At 42.8% G+C, this 12,796-nt stretch overlaps 1 protein-coding gene across 1 annotated transcript in view; it reads left to right on the top strand.

Moving 5' to 3' along the window:
* The first annotated feature begins 2,513 nt into the window (after positions 1–2,513).
* Positions 2,514–12,796, top strand: part of nfasca (neurofascin homolog (chicken) a) — a 201,521-nt gene continuing 191,238 nt past the window's right edge. The window contains exon 1 of the mRNA XM_061831670.1: positions 2,514–2,653. The gene's annotated coding sequence lies outside the window, so the exon portion shown is untranslated. The remainder of the gene's footprint in view (positions 2,654–12,796) is intronic.

The raw sequence follows: 12,796 nt of genomic DNA, 5'->3' as shown, positions 1-12,796 counted from the left end.
TGGTGCATTGTTTTATTCAGCTATTTCTTTTATTTCAGCATTTTGTGGAGCCCTCAACCTGCATTTAATGCTTCTCGTAAGAAGATTAATCTATGATTGCATTTTCAAATATTCCATTGTTTTTTTTTATTGTGTCAAAAAAATGAATATGAGAATATGTTAAGTCATAGAACAAATTATACGAATTCAGTAGCAATGTAAATCATAATCAAATGTTTTGGTCATGGAGGAGCCATAATTATGTGTGATTGTATGTCACTTGGTGTTTGGTTGGTGTGGTAATGCATGGGAGCTTGGTCACATGACACTTAGGTAATGAAATCCAGGTACAGTACTTCAAATAAGTGTTTACCAATAGTCAAGAAGCAAGAGTGGAGCTGGGTAGCCATATTTTTGGTTGGACACCGATTCACTGTTTGCTACATTTTGCTTTTGTATGACTACGATCCAGAGATGACATGTAGTGTCATACTGTGTACACGATTCCAGTGTTGTTGAACAGTGAAGCCATTTGTATTAAATCACCCAAGGCATATTCAAAGATTTTGCTTTTATTGTCAAGCCAACAACAGCCAGCGCATCAGCCAGGTACTGGACCCAACTTCTTAATTTTGGAGTTGATTTAGGTCATACATATTAAACAGTGTACGGTAAAGAGAACAAAAAAAAAGACATTACCCCTCTATAGTATGCCACATAATTAAAGGCAGAATTATTTGGACAAATTTTAAATCTATAAAACAATGGGTGCTTGATTGGGTTTTGTCTGGCTGCTCTAGCTTCCTCTTTGAAAAAATTGTGATGTGAATTAAAAACTATTATCCATTACTGTGCCACTACTTCAAAGGTCTTTAAGTGGACGTTAGTGAAGAGTAAGAGCAAACATTCACCAGATTTTATCAGAGTAATAACTACATAAAAGCAATTCAAAATAGGAATGGTTGTCAGGCCCATATATATATATTACCCTATTGCTCACTGAACAAAATCACAGGATTTAAGTCTCAAATAAAGTGATCCTGATGTGTAATTACTTGCAGTAAATTTACATGGAATACTGTATGATTTGTGTGAGATTAAATAAAAACCCTGATTCATATTTAACATTACAGTTCAGCTCAGTTCCATGCCCAAATGTTTTCTTTTCAAATTTCAAAATGTTAAAAACGCCTGATCTGTATGCAGTGGCCATGTGAGGTGGGAGAAAAATTATGCCTATAAGGTCCCATGATTGACAGTGACCATATAAAATACAGTTTTCAATTATCACCACTGACGTTGCAGGTGCCCTGATCTTATTTTTTCACTTGGCTTGACAGCCTGGCAGAACCTCTCTGTTGCATGCAACTTTTTGGCACCTTAAACTGAAAGAGGTCTGAAATTACGTAATTCCAACATGTACAGTACATTAGTTACAGATGATTATAATGTCTTAAATTAACATTAGTTTGAGAGGAAAATGGAAAAATTACATCAATTTAATCATGTACAACCAAAAATTTGGTTTTTGTTTTTGTTCTCCTGAGCAAAGCACAGAACCTGCAAGTTACTCAATTATGTGCAGTCCCTTGACATCTCAATACTGTAGCTTGAAACAGTGACCTGTTTTGCTCGTGCATGTTCGTATTTCTGGTCCAGACCAAACATTTAATGTAAAACTGTAGACGTACATCGCCAGGCAGAGCACAAACATTTTTGGACGCATCGCATAAATTAATCAAACAATTATGAAAAAAAAAACAGGTTTAAGTTTTTAACATATTTATTTCCATCAACACAACACTGTCACTAATTCAAGTATTAACAAAGGAGGTGAAGGAAGGCTACCATGGATGTAAAAGTCACCACACCCATGTTCGAATGAGAGGGCTGAGGGCAAGGTATGAAGTAATATGACGAATTCTCCCAAGGACTCAAATAAAGGTTATCATATTTCAAAACAATTTTACAATCATTTTATTATTTATAATTATTGTAAATTTGAGTATGAAAAAATAGTCGGGCATTTTTGGGGTTCAGAGATAAAGGACAGTTGTTTGAGTTCACCTAGTTACTTTACAGCTCCCATGTTCGAAATTAAGTCTTCCTTAATTATCAGCAGACACATAGTAGATAAAATTGGATAATTTCAAACAAACCGTACAGGAGTAGGCCTACTACAATGTTATTATTGTTTTATTCCTTATTCTTCCCTCTAAAAATGAAGTAAACCTCAAATCTTAACATTAATTTTTGAACCACCCTCATTCCAAAAGTCTCGGATCGAAATGTAATTATACAGTGCAAATCTAGCGCCAATGGAAACCTGTAAATTAGAATACGTTGCATTTGCACATAACCAGCATCTGTCAATAGTGCAGTTTTTTATATTGTTAAAGCTACAGTATCAACAAACCTAATTTATTTTTGCTTCCCTCCTGGTTGCGTGCAATTCGCACGCTCGTGGACCAACGCGAGAACAGCCAAGAAAAGCGACGATGGGAGGGGTGGGGGAAGCTAAGGAGGAGGAGAGGAGTGCCCAATCTAAGAAGTGGCAGAACATCGAATCTGCGCCGCATTAACTGGATACACACGTCGGTCCCTGAGCAGGTACATAGGAAAGAAAGCATCGAGAGGAAGTCGCGGCGGTCGTAGCCGAAGGTGGCCAGCGCAGGTAAATGCACGCTTTTTTCACTTGGTGGTTTGCAGTCGTGACGCATCCTCTCTCGGTCAATTCAGTGCTGCAAGATCCAGTCGTCTATGTTTTGTTTACAGTAACAGCAACCCCCGCGCCCCTCCCAGACCCACCACACCCACCTTGCGCGCATTCTCTCATGGTGCGGTTTTGGGATTTCTTTCTTTTTTTCTTTTTTTTTATGCTCTGCGCAAACTGAAATCGCATGTTCCAAAGGCCACTGTAATCACTCGGCCTTGCCTTCCTGTCTCCTTCTACAGAGACCTCTGATTTTGGGCGATGTACGCATCCAGTAGTTGCCATTGCAGAGGATTTGCGAACAGGGAGAGTAAAACAGCTGCCAAGTTGTATTTGCCTGCTTTAGCCGCCAAGGTTGCAGCATGGGATGCACAGGTCGAGCCAGAATGCTCGCTGAGCTACACCACAGGGGATTGAAATGGGAATGGGGCGAGCCTGAACTCATGGACACACTTGTGTTATCCTTTCATTTTTCTTAGCAACCTTGCAGTATTGTGGCACCAAATGAGTACAGTACAGTATGTCTAAGCACCAGGGCGTCTTGAGTGGGATGAAAGTGTAAGGCCCTAGAAAAATATGAATTTACAAAAATAATGTGAAGCCCAAAGTGATACTTTTTCAGACACCTGACATCTCCCCTTTCTACTCAAATAATTGATGGCGAAGCCCCAAGTGGTTCTTGGGACAGGAAGGGTGTTCCTGTTGTCCGCAATGACAAATGAGTCAGCTGGACAAAGAAAGTGCTACATTTATAACCCTAAAAAATTATTAGACTCATGTCAATGTAATAAGGGAAATCCAAAGTTAAGGCTTACGATGTATTTTACAATATTTAGACCAAGGGCATAGTGATGTGTTTTTCAGCAACCCTGGATATTTTAGAAAGGCTGGCTTATTGACTAGTCTAATGAGAGGTGAATGGATGTGCATTGTGATAATCAGCTGAGGTGTGTGTCTGTGCTCACAATATAAACTCTATGGCACCAAATGAAATTTATTATAAATTATGTTGTGCTTCAAGAAGTTCTGCAATTATGTTTGTTAGTATAAGTAAAACAGTCACTTTTTAAAATGACCACAAATGGGTAATAAATGTGATTTGTTGCTTCACAGTGCTCGTGCAGCACTGCAGTGTACATTTTACAGATACAATATATACACGTTTTAATTCTGGTATGTGCTGGTATTCTTGAGAAAGATACTGAACAAGTCAATGTGTGTATGGGCTTTCAGTGGGAACATCCATCCATTTTCTAAGCCGCTTATTCTCATGAGGGTTGCGAGAGTGCTGGAGCCTATCCCAGCTGTCATCAGCAGGAGGCATGGTACACCCTGAACTAGGTGTACCCATGTAATGGGTCGTTGCAGGCACAAAAATGAAATCTTCAAAGTAGGGACCAATTATTTATTGTACTGTTTTAAGAATTTATAATTGTAATATGTTCATTGCAATGCCAATATGTGGTAGATATATAGATATTTAGAGCAGCATAAATCCCTATCATGATTAAAAATTCTGGTTTCCCTTGCATGGACACGGGTCAGCGGGGACCCGCTGTGGACCCAGGCCTGGAGGTGGTGCTTGAAGGTGAGTGCCCAGTGGCCGGGCCTGCACCTACGGGGCTTGACCGCCCAAAAGTGTAACGAGGGTCCCCCACCCCATGGGCTCACCACCTGTGAGAGGGGCTAATAGGGTTGGGTGTAATGTGAGCTAGGCGGTAGCTGAAGGTGGGGACCTCGGCGATCCAATCCCCGGCTACAGAAACTGTGTCTAGGGATGTGGAATGTCACTTATTTGGCAGGAAAGAAGCCTGAGCTGGTGTGTGAGGTCGAGAAGTTCAGACTAGATATAGTCGGACTTGCCTCCACATAGTGCTTGGGATCTGGTACAAGTCCTCTTAAGAGGGTTGAACTCTCGTCCACTCTCGAGTTGCCCATGGTGAGAGACGCCGGACAGGTGTGAGTATACACTCCTGTGAATGAGAGGTAAGCCTCCCTCGGCCTTTGGGTGAAGGGATGGCTCCTGACTCTTATTTGAGCCTATGGACCAAACAACAGTTCAGAGTGCCCTCCCTTTTTGGAATCCTTAGAGCGAGTGCTGGAGAGCACCCCCTCTGGGGATTCTATCATTCCCCTTGGGGACTTCACTGCTCATGGGGCAACGATAGTGAGACTGGGAAGGGCGTGATTGGGAAGAACGCTCCCCCTGATCAGAACCAGAGCGATGTTTTGTTACTGGACTTCTGTGCTCATCACAGATTGTCCATAACGAACACTGGGTTCAGGGATAAGTCCATATGTGCACTTGGCACCAGGACAACCTAGGTTGCAGTTTGATGATCGACACTGTGGTCATGTCATCGGACTTGCGGCTGCATGTCTTGGACACTCAGGTGAAGAGAGGGACGGAGGTCTCAACTGATCAGTGGACTCCAATAGTGGGGAAAGATGTCCGATGTGTCAGGCCCAAACGTATTGTGAGGGTCTGCTGCTAATGGTTGGCAGAGTCCCCTCTCAGAAGGACTTTCAACTCCCACCTCCGACAGAACTTCGCTCATGTTCCAGGGGAGGTGGGGGACACTGAATCCGAGTGGACTATGTTCCACGCCTCTATTGCTGAGGTGGGCGACCACAGCTGTGGCCGTAAGGTAGTCGGTGCCTGTTGTGACAGCAATCCCCGAACACATTACTGGACACTAACAGTGAGGGATGCTCTCAACCTGAAGGAGTCCTATTAGGCTTTTTAAGAAGGGTGACCGGAGAGTGTGTTCCAACTACAGGGGGATCACACTCCTCAGCCTCCCTGGTCTATTCAGGTATCCTGGAGAGGAGGGTCCATCAGGAAGTTGAATCTCAGATTTAGGAGAAGCAATGTGGTTTCCGTCCTGGCCATGGACCAGTGGATGAGCTCTCCAGCCTCGGCAGCGTTCTCGAGGGTGCATGGGAGTTCACTCAACATGTCGACATATGTTTTGTGGACTTGGAGAAGGCGTTCGACGGTGTCCCTCGGGGATTCCCGTGGGAGTCTAATTAGACTATGGAGCATTGAACCCCCTGATATGGGCTGTTCAGTTCCTGTAACATTGCTGTCAGAGTTTGGTCTGTATTGCTGGCAGTAAGTCAGAGTTTCCGATGAGAGTTGGACTCCTCCAAGGCTGCCCTTAGTCATCGATTCTGTTTATAACTTTTATGGACAGAATCTCTAGACACAGGTGGGGCATAGAGGGTTTCCGGTTTGGTCGCCTCAGTATTGTATCTCTGCTGTCTGCAGATGATGTGGTTCTGTTGCCTTCAATAGGCCATGATCTTCAAGGCTCACTGGAGCAGTTCACAGCCGAGTGTGAAGTGGCTGGGATGAGAATCAGCACCTCCAAATCTGAGACCATCACCCTCAGTTGGAAAAGGGTGGCATGCCCTCTCCAGGTCGGGGATGAGATCCTGCCTCAAGTGAAGGAGGTCAAGTATCTTGGGATCTTCTTCACAAGTGAGGGAAGAATGGAGAGGAAGCTCGACAGGTGGATCTGTGCAGCGTCTGCAGTGATCCGGACTTTGTATCGGTCCGATTATGTAAAGAGGGATCTAGGTCAAAGGGCGACTTTCTCAATTTATCAGCCGATCTATGTTCCTACCCTCACCTATGATCACAAGCTGTGGGCCGTGACCAAAAGAACAAGATTCTGTATCAAAGTGGCCGAAATGAGTTTCCTCCGCAGGCTGTCCGAGCTCTCCCTTAGAGATTAGTTGAGAAGCTCGGTCATCCGGGAGCTCAGTGTCGAGCCGCTGCATCTCCGCATTGAGAGGAACCAGATGAAGTGGCTGCGGCATCTGATCCAGATGGCTCCTGGACGCCTCCCTGGTGAGGTGTTACGGGCATGTCCAACCAGAAAGAGACCATGGGGATGACCGAGAATATGCTGGAGAAACTACGTCCGTTGGCCGGCCTGGGAACACCTCGGCATCTACCCGGAAGAGCTGGATGAAGTGGCTGGGAAAAGGGAAGTCTGATCATCCTTGCTAAAGCTACTGCCCCTGCAAGCTGACCTGGAAAAGCAGTTGAAGAAGCACTTTTATCAGCTATCATGTTTTGGTATGCTAATCACCTGACATGATTTTGACGGTCCCTATAACTAAAGTGAATGTTGGTTTCAAATATTTCTCAACAGTGTAAGGCAAAAATACTTGGTTGTACATTTATCAGTGATTTTACAAGACTATTTCTTAGTATTGTAGCCACAATTTGCATACTATTAGTTGTAATCCAACTGTAGAAGATTTTGCCACTCTCATGCTTAACTCAAACACTTTTACCCCAAGGAGTAAAAATAAACAAACGAACAAAAAAACGGTTTTGCAAGAACCTAACTCATCACTGATGGAGGTACTAAATAAGTATTGATTGGGTGATTAGTTCTATTTTTTCATTGTTTAATTGCTGTCCCAAAAAGTAACTCAATAATAACATTAACATGTGGACATATTTAACACGGAGACATTAATTTTAATAACTCTAGTTTGAAGGAGTGGTTGTTGTCACCGGCTTGTCACTAAAGTCTGTTTAACATTCCTTTGATTTTTCTGCTTTTGTAGTTCTTTTCTGTGTCATAGATTATGCGAATTTTAATAATGTTTTTATTTCAGATTATAATGAGCAATTCTTTGTCAGGAACACTTTAGCAGATTATCTTTCCCTGCATTATACCTCCTTACAGTTGCACTTTAACTCTGTTTTCTTCTGGTGTTGCGAGTGCATGTTTTTTTGGTTCTTCATCAGCTGCTATTTCATCTGGAAAATAATGTACTGTATTTTTGTAGGGATGGAGTGCTGGCCAATGGCAGTGCTGGCCGCCTGCCAGGTGTTGAGGATTACTAGGATACAGAGAGTATAGAGGGCTGGATGGAGGCAGCGAAGCATTTTGGAGTCTGGTCCTGCTCCAGGCAACAGCCTCCATTGAGACCACCAGTGAGATGAATACGTACATGAATTTATAGCCCCCCCTCAAAAAACACATCACAAAAAACGCTCAGGTTATAAATACAGTACAGTGCGATTGACTAAAGACTTGTTGTCACTTTCGGCATGTCCCATACAACGCCCATCACTTGTTTGGCACAGTTTTTTATTTGGATGCCCCTCATGATACAACCCACCCAGTGTTGAGCTAGCCAGGAATTTAACCTGCGCCATACATACAAAAGGCAACTGCATGTAGTGCAATGAAACATGAGATGGTAAAAATGTAGTTTGAATTCACTCATAATTTGATTTTCGGCACTACCAATCATTGCTGAGTGAGGACACTAATTTATGAATGCTTTCTGATTAAAAAGTAACATTTAGGAAAGTAAGCAAAGCAAAGAAAATGTATTTAAATTGCGCATTTTCCTCAATGTGCTTGACATGATTAAAACCATTCAATTACAAGGAAATATAAACATTTGAAAATAAAAAGTACAATTAAAACAGCAGTGAAAAGTGGAAGTACTCTAAAACCCATGAGAAAAAAAGTTTTTAATTTGGAATTCAAAACATTCACACTTGGGCCTGACGTCACCTCTGGTGGGAATTTATTTCATTTGAGTGCAGCATAATAGCTAAATGCTGCTTCACCATGTTATTTTTGGACTTTATGCTCCACTATTTGACCTGAGCTCTACTGGGTTTGTATTCTGTAAGCATTGCTTTCATGTATTCAGGACCTAAATCATTTAGTGATGTATAGACCAGGAGCAGAACTTCAAAATCTATTCTAAAGCTGAATGGAGCCAGTGTAAGGACTTTAGAATTGGAGTTATATGCTCTGACCTCTTTATTCTGGTCACAACCGGAGCTGCAGCATTCTGAATGAGCTGCAGCTGTTTTATGCTCTTTTTGGGGAGATGAGTCAGAAGACCATTACACTAGTCAAGTCTCCGGGAGATAAAAGCATGGTCTGCTTGACACACTGCTTGACACACGCTAGTCTTCACTCAAGATATGTACTTCAAAGGGCAAAAGGCAGTTTTTATAATTGATATGAAAGTTGAAAGTCAGGTCGGAATCTATTCAAACACCAAGGTTTTGGACTTGGTCTTTGCTTTTTAAACATAGTCAGTCCAGGTATTTACTCACATTAATTCGCTTTTTTTTAATTCCCAGAGGAGCTGATGATGATCGGACACGACAGCTCTGAAAGACTGACTAGACAATGCCTAGTACAGACCTGCCATGATGTTTTCAATGACCCAGTCGAGTCTCGTCCAGGGGATGTTCATTTTGAGCTGAATACAAATGTAGCCCCGGTACAAGCCCCTGCAATGTTCCAGTGGCGCTAAGGGATGCCGTTAAAGCTCAATTAGTAAAATATGAAAAATATCGCCACCTAACCTCAGTGTCAGAGCCTACTGAGTGGATTAGTAACATGGTCATTGTGCGACAAATGGACAAATTATTAATATCCATTGACCCCAAGTCGTTAAATCAAGCTTTGAGAAGGTCTCACTACATTATGGAGACACTGGAGGATGTGCTTTATAAGCTTCCTTGGGCTCGCATTTTCAAACTGGTAGATGCGCGAGATGCATTCTTACAGTGCAAGTTAGACAAGGAGAACAGTCTCACAGCAACATTCTGGACATCACGGGGCAGGAAATGCTGACCAAAGCTGCCGTTTGGGGTGTCAGTTGCACAAATCTACCAGCGAAAGAAACATGACCCACTGGTGTGTTTAAGTGGGGTAGAACCCATAGCAGATGAATGGGTGTGGAGAGACTGATGAGCTGGCCATACAGGATTATGATAAAAAAAAAAAAAAACTGTTAGCACTCAGGCAGCGGTGCAGGGAGGTAAAATTGAGGCGGAGTTTAAAGAAACTGCAATTCAGAGTTAGGCTAAGAGTTAAACACCAGGCAGCCAAGCTCTGGTATGACAAGTCTGCCAGAGACCTACCTGAACTGTGTACTGGACAGGATGTCAGGATGAAGCCTCTGCCTGGGGACCGGAGAGGCAGGTGGTGAAGAGGGGTCTGTCTAAAGCAGGTGGGCCCCAGATCATATTTGGTGGATGTCAAAGGTGTACTGTACCACTGCAACCGGATGGATCTATGTCCGACAGAGGGGGACATTATCGGGTGTTACCCAGAACAACACAACCCATCGGGGTGCAAAATCCCACTCCAGGAGCAATCAGCTGGTCCAACAGGTGATGTGAGGGACAGCAGAAATGATGTAGACACGAGGGGCTCCGAGACTGACCCACAGCGGTGAAGTTGCCGGTATAAGGCTATGCCTGGCCCATCACTGACAATGTCAGTCCCATCACCAGTCGTCGACCGCAGGACAACCAGTGGTTGGCTGGTTAGAACGCCTAATAGACTGGACCTTTAAGCATAAGCTTGTTTTGTTACTTGTTTATTTGGTTCCTGTTCTTTCCCTCACTGGAAGTGTCACGGACTGTTTGGTTTGGGTTTAAAAAAAAAAAAATGGAATGATTGTTGACCGATGTGAAACGGGTTTACAATGACTGAAACAATGTTCATTTTGCACTAATGGTTGATAATGCCTGAATCTGCACTTTGCAATAGGGGCTCGAGCAATGTTGATGTTTTCATTTACAAAAGGGGAGATTTTAGGAATGGTAGACCCCACCCCCTGCTCAATGGTTTCTTCATATGCGGAAGCGCGGGAATGTTATGTGGAGAGCCGAGAGCTAAATACAAGCACGACTGAACATTCAAAGCTGTCTCACGTCGTTTTTTTTTGACACATGCACAAACAGATGTAGCCAAGAGAAGCCGGTCACTTTTCAAAATAAAAGATTATTCAGACTTGGATAATGAATACAACAGAACTAATTGATTATTTCTTCTGCAGCCCGGTACCAATTGATCCACGGACTGGTACCGGTCCGCGGCCCGGGGATTGGGGACCACGGGCAGGAGGCTGAACTGGTTGCCAGCCAATCACAGCCGCACTCCCAATCACACCTAGGGGCAATTTAGAGTGTCCAATTAATGTTGCATGCTGTTGGGATGTTGGAGGAAACTGGAGTGCCCGGAGAAAACCCACGCAGGTTCAGGGAGAACATGTAAGCTCCTCACAAGCAGGTCAAGTTGATCCCGGGACCTCAGAACTGTGACGCCAACGCTTTCCAGCTGATTCACCGTGCCGCCACAATAAATTATTTCAATTTCAAAAATCAATTGCTCAAATAAATAAATAGGCGGCACGGTGGAGCACCTGGTTAGACCTTGCCTGCGTGGGTTTTCTCCAGCCACAACGGTTTTCACCCACATTCCAAAAACTTGCATTAATTGGAGACTAAATTGCTCCTAGGTATGATTGTGACTCTGACTGGCAACCAATACAGGGTGTACCATGCCTCCTGCCCGATGACAGCCGGGATGGGCACCAACACTCTCATGACCTTTGTGAGGAAAATGGATGGGTGGATTTTAATTTTTGAGGAGAAACCGTAAACACAGATTGCCATGATAATTCACTGCCCGAGGCCAAACTGTTGTGTCATTCATAGCCTCGATAGAGTACCCGTACGATGATCGACTACAGAAGCACAACTAAGTGTAGTCAGTCACACGAACAGGCCATCACCTTTACTTTGTCAACAGATTAGTCATCCAAAATTGTCTGCTGATTTGAGTGAGTGACTGCAACTCAGTCTAAATGAGCTCAATCGCCTCTTTGCTCAGAATAAGGAATTTCCGTAAACATGCACAATCTTAAAGTTGGATTAAGAATTTCATTGATTACAGAATTTTTTCTCCTGGCTGTTACATTTAGGCATCATGGCTGCTGAGGGAATTGTCATAATCTTGCGTTATCTTTTTGTCATGTCATGTTGCAACACAGACTGTGGTGGAGTGTTTTGTTTGTGTTTCGTAGTTAAATAAGTATTAGATCCTGCAACTAGATACTTTCTATTTTGCCTTTTTGTGATTATGCTTTCATCCTTGCCTTGCCTTTCTTGTTTCCCTGTGCTTGGGTCCATCTGCCCTGTTTGCCTTCACCCCTTCAAAACAAAAATACTCAAATCATAAAGATTTTGGTTGTGGGAGGGAGCTAAATGTTTTTTTCTGACACTACTGTATATCAATGTTACCTAATTTGGGTGAAATACACACTTTCTACAACGATTACCGTAATTTCTCAAAAATAATGCGCAATTTTTTGCAAAAATATTTTCAAAAAGTCAATAGAGCGCATGATATTTTGGTATGGATGAAAAATAAAAAAATACAATCACATCGTATTGTCAAAACAATTGGATAAATTAACGATAGAAAAAAACTTCACGCTTCACCTATCACCTGTGTTCTCTGACCTCGATGACACACAAGATGGCATAATTGGAAACCTATCCATTGCAGGGACCCGGACAAGCAAGTCCTGTGGCCTCTCCCGAGATATATATTACCACTGCATCAGTACATGCACAAAGATTATTATTAATGATTGTTGTACAGACATTTTTTTGAAAAACAATACAAGTACAACCAATAAAAGTACAAACCTAGCAAAATAGAAATAGATATATAATTCCCAATATTTTGAACATATGGATTGCAGCAAATTGGTGGTGCGCATTGTTCATTGGTGGAAGGGTTTTCCTGATTTTTTTAGGTGAACTTTAGGGATGGGCATTATACTTCAGGACGCATTATACTCGAGAAATTACGATATATGTTCCTCGGTGTTGTTTTTGATCAAAGAACACAAATGAATACAGAGGTTATCTGCATTCAGAGGGGTTCTTCCATATTAAAGGTCAAGTGTCATCCCTATAAACATTGTAAAATAGATATTGTAATGAAAAATACTTATGACATTATTCACTTCAATGTCTATACGAAAAAGTAAATGTGACCGGAGAGCGCGTCATCCATGCACAAAGTTGCAGAAGTGTCATTCTAGGATATCCAAGTGGTCGCCATATTGGCTGCACCCTCCGTCCGTGACGTCACCCGGACATTCGCCAATGAAAATACGCGGTGCACCCTAACTATGGGAGACAAACGCGCCCCTTCTGACACGGAAGCTCTTTTCGAGAAGGAGAACACACACAACTGAGTGAAGTTACCGGGGCAGTATTACACGATTGTTTCGAGCCCT

This window comes from Syngnathoides biaculeatus, chromosome 10 (assembly GCF_019802595.1).
Source record: "Syngnathoides biaculeatus isolate LvHL_M chromosome 10, ASM1980259v1, whole genome shotgun sequence".
Lineage (NCBI taxonomy): Eukaryota > Metazoa > Chordata > Actinopteri > Syngnathiformes > Syngnathidae > Syngnathoides > Syngnathoides biaculeatus.
This window is presented reverse-complemented; position numbering and strand designations above follow the sequence as displayed.